The sequence below is a fragment of the Giraffa tippelskirchi genome, chromosome 10 (assembly GCF_054371585.1).
Source record: "Giraffa tippelskirchi isolate mGirTip1 chromosome 10, T2T-mGirTip1v1.2.pri, whole genome shotgun sequence".
NCBI classification, from domain to species: Eukaryota; Metazoa; Chordata; class Mammalia; order Artiodactyla; family Giraffidae; genus Giraffa; species Giraffa tippelskirchi.
Genome location: NC_137284.1, coordinates 84,555,779 through 84,569,016, shown reverse-complemented (window position 1 = coordinate 84,569,016; position 13,238 = coordinate 84,555,779).

Below are 13,238 nucleotides of genomic sequence, written 5' to 3'. Positions count from 1 at the left end.
CAGAATATCAATAACCTCAAATATGCAGATGACACTACCCTTATGACAGAAAGTGAAGAGGAACTAAAGAGCCTCTTGATAAAGGTGAAAGAGGAGAGTGAAAACGCTGGCTTAAAACTCAACATTCAAAAAACAAAGATCACAGCATCCAGTCCCATCACTTCATGGCAAATAGATGGGGAAACAATGGAAACAGTGACAGACTATTTTCTTGGGCTCCAAAATCACTGTAGATGGTGACTGCAGCCATGAAATTAAAAGACTCTTGCTCCTTTGAAGAAAAACTATGACAAACCTAGACAGTGTATTAAAAAGCAGAGACATTACTTTGCCAACAAAGGTCTGTATTGTCACAGCTGTGGTTTTCCCAGTAGTCATGTATGAATGTGAGTGTTGGACCATAAAGAAGGCTGAACAACAAAGTACTGATGCTTTTGAACTGTGCTGTTGGAGAAGAATCTTGAAAGTCCCTTGGACTGCAAGGAGATCCAGCTGCTCCTGCTACTGCTGCTAAGTCACCTCAGTCGTATCCTACTCTGTGCAACCCCATAGATGGCAGCCCACCAGGCTCTGCCGTCCCTGGGATTCTCCAACTAGTCCATCCTAAAGGAAATCAGTCCTGAATATTCACTGGAAGGATTGATGCTGAGCCTGAAACTCCAATACTTTGGCCACCTGATGTGAAGAGCTGACTCACTGGAAAAGACCCTGATGCTGGGAAAGATTGAGGGCAATAGGAGAAGGGAGCAACAGATGATTGGATAGCATCACTGAGTCAATGGACATGAGTCTGAGAAAACCCTGGGAGATAGTGAAGAACAGGGAAGCCTGGAGAGCTGCAGTTCATGAGGTTGCAAAATTGGACATGACTGAGCGACTGAACAACAACAAAGGAAACTAACAAGTATTCAAGTCATACACCGTGTTATATGTATGTATATGTACCTATGTCAATTTATCTATACATCTACATATGTATATATATATATATGTCATCTCACTGAATTTTCACAACCACCATTATGAAAGAAGGTCTTTATTTTCCTTACACAGGTGAGAAAAGTGAAACTAAGTTTAAACGATTTGTTGAGGGAAACAGGGATTATGAAACTTGTTTAGTAAGGCACACTGTCAAATAGCAGCACTAAAAATAAACAGAGGTCACTGACTTAAAGCCTGTGTGGTGCTTTTACTTTATCTTGCTCTTTAGATCTTCACATTCTTGTTCACACTTTTCAGGAAATAGTAAAGAGGGAATTTAGGTTCTAGAGGAAGTTAGACTGGTAAAGGCATAATCATTGCCTTTAATCCCATTGTAGATGGGTTGTAGAACCACAGGATAGAATAATAAAGAGAAAGTGACTTAGTTTCAGTGATTATTATGATTATCTTTCCCAAACTTGGTGAGTCACATATAATTTTATGATGACTTCTGCTAACAAGACTGCTAAAATATTGATAAGCATACATAATTCCACAGAATAAGGTCATCACAGTGATAGAAGAAATAAGAGACAGTTACAACACATAGTGACATTTTGGAAAAATATATAGAACCTTGTCTTTCTTCTTTGTAACAATTTGTCATTGTTTCTGTGTATAAATCTCTAAGCTTGGCATCATCCTGAGTAAGCTTTTAGTTAAGACTGAGATAAAATTATGGGAAACAGTTTTATCCAATTTTAATCTTTAATGAAAGATTATGTGACACACAGAAAATCCTATACATCACATAAGACTTACGTTTTGTTTTGGATGAAGGAATTGAAGTAGAGAGAAATACAGTAATGCACAAGAATGCCTTTATTATAAGTGATCTAATACCTTTGCTGCAGATTCCAAACTCAGTATCTCATGAAGATGACTAGTCTTGAGAATGGGCAGGAAACTGTAGAATTTCTTAAAATGTTAAAATAGAAGCCTGCACAGACTTTTAATCTTATAGCCTTTCACACAGTCTGTCTAAAATCTATTAGACCAAACAAAATTCCCATAAATGACCTAGTAGAGTCTAGGACAGAGTGAGGGAGGTTCATGGAAGCGTTTCCAGATAGACTATGAAAAATCACTCACTCATCTGGAGACCATGATTCTAGAAGACTTTATGATGTTAAGAAATTTACAACTATGTCTGGTAAATGGATGGTTAACTAGATTTATTGTGATGATCATTTTATAATATATACAAATATTGAATCATTATGTTATATACCTGAAATGGACAGGTTAAATGTCAACTAGATCTCAATTAAAACAATTAAAAAAGAAGGAACCAGCCCATCTGGGATGGGATTAAAATCCGCCTTCTGCCACTTATCAACGTGAAACCTTTTCAAGTTTATTCAGATTTTATTTGCTTAGTTTAGCAATGTGAAAAATGGAAACAGTAGACCTATCCCATGAAGTTTTGGAAATGATTAAATGAATTAATGTACATAAACTGAGAACACTGTCTGGAAAATGACTACTACTCCATAAACATTAGCAACTATATCATCATCGTCAGCATCATTTTAATGTTATTGTTAATATGTCATGATCAACATTTTCCTGTTATTTTCAACTTTCCCTTTGGGATTTCTGTTTGCTCAGACTGCTCAACTAATTTACTCCTCTTTTGGTCATGATTTTTCATCTTTATTTGTCCATGCTTTTTCTTTTCTCTCTCACTTCTTTCTTTTCCTTTATAACTCCATGTTTTAAATTATTTTAAATTTAATATGCACAAAACAGTAAAACATTTATTATGGATTGTAAGCTAAAATCAGTAATAAAAAATTGAACACTTCCATACCTGCCACTCAGGTTAGGAAACAAAGCATTACCAGAATATCTTGAAAGCCCCTGCTTGTCCCACCCTGGTTCCACCAACCCTTCTCACTTACCACGAATTCACAATTATCTAACTTTTAGTTTGCCATAATTTTTTCTCTAAGCTTTTGTTTGTGTTTTTTCTTAATTTGGCCATGCCACACAGTTTGCAGAATCTTAGTTCCTCAGCCAGGGATGGAACCTGGGCCCTGGCAGTGATAGAGCTGAGTCCTAACTACTAGACCACCAGGGAACTCCCAATCTCTATGTAATTTTATCTATGTCTTTATTTAAAATCAATGTATTGTTTTATGGTACATGTTTAAATTTTATATAAATGGAATTTTACTGTATTTAGTCTTCCATATCTTATTTCCCTATTTAATCTCATGACTCCAAGGTAGATTCATGCTAAGTTTAGCTAAAGAGCATTCATTTTATTGCTAGTTAACATTCCATTGCATAAATTTATCACAATTTTTTGAATTATTTTATTGTTGATAGATCCTTACATAGTTCCTAATTCTTTATTCTCACAGTGTTTCTGTGAACATTTTTGCACCTGTTCCTTGCCTCATGTATTTGAGCATTTCTTCAAGATACAATCCTAAAATGAATTGTTAAGTAGCTGGGAATGCACAATTTTACTAGACAATGTCAAATTATTTTCACAGTAGCTATCATGCTTTGTGATCCAACTAACAACGTGTAAGAATGTGGGATATTCCAGAGCCTCACTTACACTTGATAGTATCTTTTTATTCTGCTACAGCAAGAGCTTAAAATGAAATTTACCTAGAATTCAAAACCTAATGGTCTACAGTATTTTGCTAAGTTTAAAGACATGTATTGTTTTATCACAGCCAGTTAAGTTTCATCTTTGAAACTTCTCATATTTTTACATAGATGAGAACATTAAAAATAATAGTTTGCAAAAACTTAAATTTTTTAAAGTTTTTGTGCCATACCATAATTGGCCCTCCCATGATGAAGCACATAAAGGAAAAAAAAAAAGATTTAACACAGTGGGTTATATGGTTAGACAGTTGGAAACATATCATTGCTATATGAAGATGTTGTCAAGCTGGAGGACATTCTCTATTAAGAGATTAGGGATCAAGAATATAGAGATGAAATTCTTTTGCCATGACTTTTTGGAAACAGTATTGAGTCATGCCACAAAGCTTGGTGTGAAGGCTGACTTCTCTCAAACCTTTTGCATTCTATGGCTCTTCAATTCCAATGACAATGGCTAAAAAAATCAGATGAAATAAATTGCACTTTCTATTGAAACTATCTGCATATATGATCTTAATAATGCTTGAGAAAGAATGAAATCTACTTATCTATATTTAATATTCTTTATAATAGAAATTCCTGTAGTGTCCAATGTTAGAGAAGTATAAAATCTCATCTCATTAGCAAAAAAATATACATATATACACACACACGTACATATATATTTATTTTATATATATATACGTGTATATATATATATGCTGGGGGGTAAGGGTAGGCAAAGACTGTTTGGGAAGCAAGAGTCTTACAAAAATGATCAGGCCCACAAAAATTCCATTTGGGCTGCCAAATTTGCATTAGTCCCGCCCACAGTTTGAAATGTCACCCCGCCCTCTCTTTGCCATCTGCACCACCACCTACTGATTCCTATGTCTCTAGTCTTAGAGAACAGAAGCATCTGCCTATGACAGGCACATTTAGATTTGCCCCCCAAACACAGATTCAAATGAAAAATTTAAAAAATATACTAAAGAAAAGTCAGGATGTATATTTATTTTAGAGTCAGAACTGTACCATCATAAGGGTTTCAAGGTAGTTTCTTTTTCCCTGATTTCTTTCATTTTATAAGCATATAAAAAAAGAATATTATCATGATGGATTTAAAATTACTTTGCTGGATTTGTAACATACAACCTGTGCAAATTTCTTTACTTATTGCTAATTAAACAATGCAGGTGTTTTCTACTGATTACTTGCCATTTATTAGCTGACTCCTTCAATACATGTTTTGGCCGTATGATAACATGTTTATGATCAATAAAATCTTTTCTCTAGTCCTGAAGACCATGATCTACAGTAGTAGCAGTCCAAAAGAGATATAATGAGTGGCATATATGAACATTTAAATAATATATTTTATCTCAATATATTTGAGATGTTAAAATTTTAATGGGTAATCAATATAAAAATTTTACTGTGATATTTTATATTCTTTTTGGTACTATGTTCTAAATGCAGTACATATTTTACATTTACATCATAATTCAACCTGGAGTAGCTATATTTCAATTGTTCATTACTCACGTGTCATTAGAGCTGCTGAACTAGGCAATTTAGTTAGCAAATAGATGCTATTCATTCATTATTCCAGCCTGAGGAAAATAGCAAATAAAAACATTGCAATCAAGGTATGATGCAAGTGATCAAGGGTATTTACAAAGAGACCAGCTAATTTTAAGAGACTGGGCAAGTTTTCCAAGAAATTTTTAAGCCAAACAGAGAAGCACAGAGAGAAAGAGAGAATTTCCAGATCAAGTGAATAATGTGTGATACATTGAGGCTCTTAAGTAAGTCCAGGGAAGGGAACGACATGGACTAGATATGGCAATTGATTATATATAGAGGATGAATGTTTAAGATGCAATGAAGAAAGGTACGATTATATGGTTAGGAATGAGGGCAAAATTTTAGCCAGAACATGAAGAACGAATAGTTTTAAAAATGGATTAGGATTGGGAAGAAGAGGAGGTTTCTCAGGCAAGGTGTAAAGCTTAAAGCTGTGAAAACAGCATGGCAACATGGGAAATATGAGGTAGCTCCTTTAGGCTGATAATTAGGGTGTTTCTGGAAATGGCAGGAAATGAATCCCAAGCGCTATTGGGGCCAGATCACAAAGGACATTGTTTGCCAGGATCAGTATTAACTTTGTGCCACAAACATGCTGTTATTGAAGAAGCAAGCCAATGTCATGATTAGGTTGGCGCAGTAGAGCCATCACTCTGCATTGGACAGGTCCTATCAGTGGGCAGGAAGACTGCGGGGAAATGCCATTTAGGAGGCCCATGATCTCTCAGAACTGCCTTACTTCTGTTATCTGAAGAATTTATGTAGTAATATTGGAATTCTTATTTGACTCTTGTGGGCTTCCCTGCTGGCTCAGATGATAAAGAATCTGCCTCCAAGGCAGGAGACCTGGGTTTGATCCCTGGGTTGGGAAGATCTCCTGGTGAAAGAAATGGCAGCCCAACCCAGTATTCTTGCCTGGAGAATTTCACAGACATAGGAGCCTGGCGGGCCACAGTCCCTGGGGTCTCAGAGAGTCAGACACAACTGAGTGACTTTCACTTTCTCTTATTTGACTTGTCTGGTCATTTTGGCATGTGGATCATCACGAAATTGCAGACTTTTGATTGCTGCCATGTGTTAGTTAGGTTGGGCAGCCATAACAAAATACTATAGATTGGGTGGCTTCAAAAACATAAATTTACTTTCTTGTAGTTCTGGAGGCTGGCAGTCCAAGATCAGGATGCCAGCATGGTTGGGTTCTGGTAAAAGCTCTCTTCCTGACTTGCAGTTGGCTCCCTTCTTGCTATGTCTTCTCATGGAAGAGAAAGAGATCTGATGTCTCTTCCTCTTTGTACCAGGACACCACTCCTACTGGATAAGGGCTCTACCCTTATGAACTTGTTTAACCCTAGTTACTTCCTTAAAGACCATCTCCAGCACAGTCACATGGGGAGTTAAGGCTTCAGCATATGAATCTTGGGCTATAGCACAGCCCAAGTAGACCGTAACACTTAGCCTTGGATCCTAGATACCGCCCTGTTTCCTGGCAGGGTAACAGGAAAAGTCCAAAATCTGAGCATGTCAGCCTCAAACCAATCTCAAATCTCTAATGTTTTTCCTTCATAAACCTATAAAGTGGACTGTTACATTTTCTTATATACCAAGCTATCATATTTTAGTTTCCAGAGTCTTGTAAAACAAAGAAAATTCTTGCTTCTTCATCCCTATATTGTTGCCTTGGTAACCTGGTACTTTATGACTTTAGCCTTTGTCACTTTTGCCTTTTCTCATCTTAAAATTCCAATGAAAACCAATATTTTGATAATAGAACCTAGTATCCTAGAAGCTGCACACACATGAAAACTTCTAAGTATGTTTGCAATTCATTACTTGGACCTGATTGATATTTAGGTTCTGACTAGATCTTGATAAACTGTATGAATTCTTCAAGGTCTGTTTTATTTGCCATCTACTAAATATTTTTCACATTTCATTCATTGGAAATGATTTCTCTTTCATTTGAACTCTACATAACTTACCGGTATATTTTAAATAATAAAAGCTTTCATTGTCTAAGTTTGTCTTATATTTTCTACAACAGGATTTCAAATTGCAATTGATACACTATAGTCTGGTTGGCAGTGAAAAGAATTGTAAAGGGAAGGCTTTGGCATTATGGTAGTAAAAATATATATGTTTGCCCTCCTTTGATAGTGGTCATAAAGGAGCTTGCTGATCAAAGGACATTTGATCAAAAAACTGAATGAAGTAATTGAGCAAGCTAAGGGACCACTAAAAGTCAAATCCATAGAATGGGTTCTTAGGCCCTAATGCAGGCATATCTTGTCTTGACAAAGGAATAATCATGAGGTCAGTGAGGCTGCAGCAGAGTGAGCAGTAGTTGGTGAGTGCATCAGAAAGGTACTAAGGACCCGATGAAGAGTAACTTCCTAGACCACAGTGAGAGATTTGGATATTATATTGTGAGCACATTGTGAAATTATTGTAGGGCTTAAGCCAAGAGACATAATATGACATATCTTGAAAATATCATATTGACAGATGTGTGTGTGTGTGCAGAATAGACTTAAAGTAGGCAAAACTAGCATCAGGAAAAACAGTTAAGACATAATCAGGCAAAAGATGATAGTGGCTTAGATTTAAGTGGGAGCAGAAGACATGGGTAGGAAGCAATCAGATTTTGAGTGTGCTTTAAATTCAGAGATGGTCAAACCTGGTGATGGACTTGAAATTAAGTATTAGTTAAAGGGTGGAGTCAAGAATGAGGTTGAAGACTTTGAACTGAACAAGTGAGTAAGGTGAACATTTATTGAGACAGAAAAAGCAGGAAGAAAAATAAATGCAAGGGTAAGGAATATGATTTCCATTTTAGGTATGCTAGTTTTGAGGGGGCGTGTTAGTTTCAAGATTTCAATTTGTCACGCAAATGGAAATGATGAGTAGACAATTTGGTATGCATGTTAGAGTTCAAAAGTGAGGTCTGGACTGCAGATAGACATTTTTGAGATTTGGACTATAGATAGACATTTGTGGCAAAGAGATAGCCACAGATTTATACACTGTTCGGAGGATCCTTACCGGCTTCCACTGTGGGTCGGTTTGTCTCACCTTGATTCTCATGAGATGGGCTCTGATCCTTTGTTGCATCCTGCTGACACTCCCTAAAGCTTTGTGTTTCAAGCATTTGTACTTGCTTGTGGAAAACCTCTGTGTCTACCTTTCACACCAACCTTCCATTCCCCTGGGGTACCTCCATCTAGCACCTCCCTTCCTTCTATCCTTGGGATGGGTCACATAGGAGAATTCTCCAATTATCTTTCAACCTTTTCCATGACTGCCCAGAAAAGTGAGCTATTGACTTCAAATATTTTCCATTTCCTCTGATACTTGTCTTGATATATCTACAGTGTTTTTCAAACTCACACAATCTCATGGAGAATAGGAAAATATTTTTCTTTTTTCTCTCTTGTAATTTCTCCTTGCTGCCTACCTTCAAAACCGCTTTAAGACATTTTCTTCCGCAAATGGCACTTCACTTTCTTGATGTTTCTCTATCTCACAAGAGATCTAACACTCCAGTTGAGAGGGCTGAAATCTTAGTATGCTTACAGACATTTAAAGAATATAGAAAATCAGGACTTCCCTGGTGGTCCAGAGGCTAAGACTCTGTGCTCCCAATCCAGGGGGCCTGGGTTTGATCCCTGGTCAGCTAACTAGATCCCACATGCTGCAACCTGACATAAATAAATAAAATCAATATTTTTAAGAAAAGAACATATAAAATCCCTTTCTTTGTCAAAACACTTGGAAAAAAGAACATATCAAATCCCTTTCTTTGTCAAAACACTTGGAGATTAGACAGTTTTTTGCAAGACAAATACCCCACAAACTACTTATTGTTCTTAAAAGCTGAGCAGTTATGTCTTTCTCTTTCCTTAACAACCCTAATTCCTCACCCCCTCTGCCCCAACCAACACACACAAAAATAGCTGATGAGGAAATTACAGAGGACAGAAAGGTAAAAGAAAAAAGCACTGTAACATATTTTAAAGGATTTTACATCTATCACATGTGTGTATCAAATTTTTTCAAATTCCTTTTAATATAAGCTCCACTGAACATTGATTTTGTTTTACTCTTTTTCTTTAATTTAAAAATATTTACTGAGTACCAACTATGTCAAGGCACTATCCCGGGTGCTATATAAATAAGGATTAACAAGATAAAGAGTTCCCTAGCCGCACTGAGAAAAGTGCTAGGAAGAAGACACAGAACAATGGGATATCTAATATAGTAGTCAGGATGTTTCTTGTCTCAAGTTTCCAGAAAAAAATTTTTTTGGTCAGTAAGGACATTTATCATCTCACATAATATGAAGTCAGGGGCTAGAAAAGTTCCAGGATGATTAATTCAAAAGCTCAGTTGCCTCATTATTTATAGAAATGCTTTCTTCTTTGCCATTTTCAACATGTTTGCCAGTCATTTTTGCCTAGATATTCTCAGGATTTCAAAATAGCTGAGAGTGTCTCAGATGTTAGATATCTGGGGTAGTAAAGGGAGCATTCTTTTTTTTTTTCTAAAGAGATACAATTTTCTAGAAGCACAATTCCTTGTCCCCATCCAGAGCTTCCGGTGAATTGTTTGATAGGTTTATGTTTTAAAATAACTGAGTCATGCCTTGGCATTGGGAAGGGTCCAGTCTCCTTTGAAGACTTTGTTCTAAAAATTTTAGTGAATGTGAAGGTTCTGTTACCAAAGAAGAAAAACTTTGTAATAAGCAAATAAGAGTGTCTGCTACAGTGAATGGCTAGTTTGGAAGGAGTGGGAGCTCCAAGAAATTTCTCTGAGATAAAATTGAACCAAGATGTGACTGATGAGAAGGACACAGCCACATAGAAATCTGGGGGAAGAGTATTCTAGGCAAAGTGAAGACCAAGAGAAATGTACCCAAGATGGGAAAGTTTGATGTGCTTGACAAACATATGAAAGACAATGTGACTGAAGTTCAGAGAGTATCAGGGAGAATGCATAAGAGGACCAAGAAATAAGCACTAACTAAAGCTATAAGATCTTGGAGGCTACTAGGAGTTGGTGTTATTTCTATTGATAACTGGAAGTCATAGTAAGATTTTTAAGCCTGAGAAAATTTTAAGCCATTTTAAAATGGCCAGGATCACACTGTTACAGCATTTACTTAGTGCAAATATTGATACACAATATTGTGGAAGGTTCCCCTACCACAAAAATATTGTAAACTTTATGTTTATTTTATTGTCGTGACTAACATCTTATCAAATGTAACATTTAGCTTTTAAGGAAAAAGGTGAAAAGTCAAAGTGTTAGTCATGTCTGACTCTTTGTGACCCTCTGCACTGTAGGCTGCCAGACTTCTCTGACTATGGAATTCTCCAGACAAGAATACTGGAGTGGGTTGACATTCCCTACTCCAGGGGATCTTCCTGACCCAGGGATCAAACCCAGGTCTCCTGCATTGCTGGCAGTGTCAGAAACAGAATCTACATCTTTCATACTTAATCCAGTGCCATATAGGGATGAATTACAGTGAGCAAAGAGTAAAAGCATTTTAAGAAGCTAATGAACAGGCAAGAAATGATAATAGCTAGGATAATAGTAGTGTGTGAAAGATGGTTAGAAGCAGATGACAGGTTTATGTTGGTATGATGCTGATGTGATTTACTAATGGATCATTTGTCAAGGATATGGAAAAGAGAATCCAAACATAACTTCTGAGTGTGGTTGGAGCTTGAGCAAACGAGCTGATATTTGTAGGGAATTATTAAGAATAAATTGATTCTGTTGAGCTGGGGTTAATTAAAAGCTCTTTTTTGGACATGCTGAGTTTGACATACCAGTTGTATCCCAGTAGAAATATAAATAGAGAGTCAGATATACGAGCCTAGATATCCAGATAGGGTTCTCAACTGGCAATTTTAATTTGGGGGACTGAGTGAGATCACCTAGGACAAAATTAGATGGAGAAGAGGGCTAACAACTTTATCCAAAGTCATGTAAATGAAAAATATTGCCAGCCATATCAGTAAACAAAGGACATTTCAGCCATCAAGCCATCACTACAGCTGCCCTGATGGTGAACCCTGACGGAACCCAGGATGGAGACAAATGGGCTATCCACTGCCAAGTCCATCTAGCAGTCAGCCACTGCAACCACCCTCGATGTTGCACCCTGATGAAACTCAGGATGAGAAAACACTGGATACTTGCCCCAGGTAGCTTAAGTGCATATCAAAGGAATAATTTCAGTGAGCCAAGAATCTTGTATCCTCCCATACATAGAAGAGCACTAGATTCCTTAACCTGAGATATCCAGTTTGCTTTAATTAACAGTAATCTTTTGATGTTCTTGCTACCTGGTCTTTTTTTTTTTTTGCAAAAAAATTCTATATATCCTGACTCCCTCTACCTTGCCTCTTTGGAGCAATCCCTCAGAATAATCTGAAAGTTTTATCTCCCAGGACTAAAGTCCTCAGAATGTCCACCAAATAAAACATAACTCTCAACTTTTAGGTTGTCTTTTTTTATATCAGCAGACAGGCACACTAAAATGTAGAGTTTTGTCAAATGAATAAAGTTTAGTAAAGTAACCTAGACAGTAGCTACCAATAAAGTAAGAGGTATTGTAACATCTCAGATATCTTTGAAGGAAGTGCTTCAGGACTGAGAGGTAGTCAACTTTGTCAGTGCTGTCGAGTGGTGGAGTAAGAGAAGGAATTTGGATTGACCGATGATTCAGCAAAATGAAGGTTGTTGATGACGTTGACAATATAGTCAACTCTTATTTAAAGAGTTGAGTTAAAACAGTATTTTGGGTTTGCTTTATTTTCTACCTCACTATTATCCCAAATTCCAATTGTGACTGACATCTGAAAGGTAAACAGTTTTAATATAACACAATATATATTTTTACTGTATGCAGCTTTAATGATTAGTCACTCATACACAGTTTGATTTAACATATAGCTGGGAATAATTCTCCACACTTCTCTTTGGTTTCTGTACATCCCGACAGCCTTTGTTCCAACCTACCTTCCCAAGGATGTTTGAACATACAGGGAATAATCTTTGAAACTGAAGAGTCTCCCTCTGGAGCAAAAATCTGGTTTATTTACTGTTGCATGCTGCTGCTGCTAAGTCGCTTCAGTCGTGTCCGACTCTGTGCGACCCCATAGACAGCCGCCCACTAGGCTCCCCCGTCCTTGGGATTCTCCAGTCAAGAACACTGGAGTGGGTTGCCATTTCCTTCTCCAATGCATAAAAGTGAAAAGTGAAAGTGAAATCGCTCAGTCGTGGCTGACTCGTAGCGACCCATGGACTGCAGCCTACCAGGCTCCTCAGTCCATGGGATTCTCCAGGCAAGAGTACCGGAGTGGGGTGCCATTGCCTTCTCCAACTGTTGCATGCAAATACATATAATGTCTCCTACCAGGGCAAAGGTCAGTCAGACTTAATGTTCATTTTAAAGGAATTGTTCCCTAAGCTCAGGATTCCTCTCAATAACATAACCCACAATGTATATGAATAACATTTGTGCTCAGTTGCTCAGCTGTGTCTGACTCTTTGCAACCCTATGGACTGTAGCCCGCCAGGTTCCTCTGTCCATGGGATTTCCCAGGCAAGAATCCTGGAGTGGGTGTCCATTTCCTACTCCAGGGGATCTTCCCAACCCAGGGATCGTGCATTGGCAGGTGGATTCTTTACCACTGTACCATCTGGGAAGCCCATGAATAACATCTACCCTGCTTCTGCTGGAATTGGGACACAGACATAAACGTCAATACTCTAATATTAGCTCATATAACAAGGAATAAAGTCCTCTGTCTTTGACACAGAAGTCTCATGCCTTTTGTCAGCAACCATGAAACTGTGGCAGGCCAACTTGTACACTTGAAAGTATGATAAAATTTCCAGTCTATTTGACACATATATGTACCACAGTAATCTAAGCTAAAGGTCATGACGACAATGATTTCTTTATAGCTTTTAATATTTAGTCCCCAATAATTCTCCATTTAAGTTTTTGCTCTATGAAAACTTACAAAAACTCAGCACTATCAAGCCTTAAC